The sequence below is a fragment of the Pteropus vampyrus genome, unplaced genomic scaffold, assembly GCF_000151845.1.
Source record: "Pteropus vampyrus isolate Shadow unplaced genomic scaffold, Pvam_2.0 Scaffold92, whole genome shotgun sequence".
Taxonomy (NCBI): domain Eukaryota; kingdom Metazoa; phylum Chordata; class Mammalia; order Chiroptera; family Pteropodidae; genus Pteropus; species Pteropus vampyrus.
In genome coordinates, this window is record NW_011888873.1 from 4,534,448 (window position 1) to 4,536,797 (window position 2,350).

General features: G+C 32.3%; 1 pseudogene; it reads right to left on the bottom strand.

Annotated features, from left to right (window-relative positions):
- Window positions 1-832: 832 nt before the first annotated feature.
- LOC111742389 lies at window positions 833-951 on the bottom strand (annotated as a pseudogene).
- Between the last annotated feature and the right edge of the window lie 1,399 nt (window positions 952-2,350).

The following is a 2,350-nucleotide window of genomic DNA, read 5'->3' on the forward strand; positions in this document are numbered from 1 at the left end:
TTAAGAGCTTTGAAGTTCCAGGCACCGGATTGAGCTCTTACTTCCTACTAGATCTATGATCTCGGCCAACTTTCTTAACCAACTGGATCCTTAGTTGTATCATCTGCTAAAAAGAGGTAACAAGTATCTTTTTTATGGAATTATCATGAGGATTAAAAGAGATAATGTCTATAAGCTGTTAACACTGTGCGTGCAACATGGTAAGTTTTCAATAGATGTTTGCTATTAATTATAAGAACTGTCTAAGCTTTGATGCACTGATACGTCAGAGAGAATGTCTCTGGAGATATGTATGTCTATTTCCCATCACATTAACTTATAAATATCTTGAGTGCAAAGATAAAAACATATTTATCTTTGAACTTCCTCACTCTTAAAAATAATTCTGGCAAGTGTTTGTCTTACCACAATTAGTTGCAGCAATTAATTTTTTTTTCAATTGTAATGAAAGCCGATTTGAGTGTTTCAAAAATATTATGAATAGTCACCATTCTCTGTAAATTATTTTTTTCACATATGTAACCCCTCAACTTTCTCTTATATGTGTTAATTTTTCATCAAAGGTCTCTTCTCTAAATATCACAATCATGACTATGGATCTTTCCTTCAAGGTCTCCCTGGCCCTTCCTCTTCCAGTTGCATATACAAGAATTAGACTTTATTCGGTTCTACAGTTTTTCACTCTAATTGGGCACTGCCACGAAAGGGCTCCAATGTGTCTCATGTTTGCCTAACAAGACTTCATTTTTTTTTAGGCGAGGCAGCCCTTGGTTAACTTTACAGATTGCAAGGAGCTTGTCAGTTTACAATACTTTATTTTTTTTAGTTTTTACACCTACAGCACCTGGTCTTCCTAGGTGGTCTCCCATCCAAGTACTAACCAGGCCTGACCCTGCTTAGCTTCTGAGATCAGATGGGATCGGGCTTGTCCAAGATAGCGTGGCTGTAGTGCATTTTAGATTTACAAAATAGCACCGGGTTGCTGATGTACAATTCTTAAATACTAAACACCAACGACATGTTTGCCCTGAAGTTTATGTTCTATAAATTAACAGACATTGATCAACTCAAGAAAGTATAATTATACTTTCTCATAATGTGTTATGGTTAGACAACTAATGGTAACATTCAATTTCTCCCATAAATTGTGTCTGTAATAGTACAGTTTTTGACTATATTGCATTCCCAAAATAATTGCCTGATAATAGGGAAAAAGCCCCCAATGATTTAGATATTAAGACCATACAGAAATTATTAGAGCCAATTCAACTATTTATATCTGCTTATGAATATACCTGGTAGATTTATATAGATATTTAACGTTTTAATCCACGAATGAATTACCAGAATTTAGACTCAGAAAATGTTTTAACAATAATTACAAATAATTTTTATTAAATGCTAACTATAGCCTAAAGGTTTAACAGGTTTATATTCTTTAACACTATGAGGGAAAAGCTATTAGTTCCTTTTTGCAGATGACACAGTGGTTTAGAGAGGTAATGTGTCCAAGGTCATACATCTTGTAAATTGTTGAACCAGAATAAAACCTAGACTGTGTGATTCTATAGTCTATATTTTAAACACAACAATCTTTCCTTTTTAGGTGAAAAGTGAAACCCAGAGTGTTTAATATCCAAGGTAATATAATTTGTTAGTGATGGACACAAGCTTAAGTCACATGACTATTTGCCCTACACTTTTTCTAGAAGACTTTCCACAAGAGTTGAGTTAGATTTTTTGCCTTAATATCTTTTAAAAATAATGAGTAAAGCTGACTTAAATGAACTCCTTAAATGGTGGCTACTGTATAAAATCCAATCAAACTATTATCAATTTCATAATGAAATTCACATATCAAAGAGCTTAGATAAGCACCCCTTCCTAAAAGAGGAAAAAGCACTTGAAAACATGAACTAAGTTATAATGAAGGTCATTTTCTTGAAAGCTTTTAAATCTTCACAACAAAACAAAACTTCTAAGTCATGATTTAACAAAAAAAAAAGAAAAAAGGAAATAAAGTAAATGAGAGAAATGGCAAGATGGGTCTCGTCTTCTTTAGACATTTTATGTTTTCATGTTGTTCTTATATTTTAATTGCCCATAAGACTGTGAAAACATCTATGCCCATAAATATTTTATGTCTTCTGCTATCACATCATAATAAATCATTTCATACTTGTGTCTTTGATAAGAATGTTCCTAATGTAATAACAGCATACTTATGAATAACTTCTGGTTTGATGGAAAAAAGCCATGGTATTTTTAAAAAATGAATTGTTAGTGATATTGTAACATAATACAATGCTAATGAGGTAAAAAGAAAATCCTAAAAATCCTATGATGAATA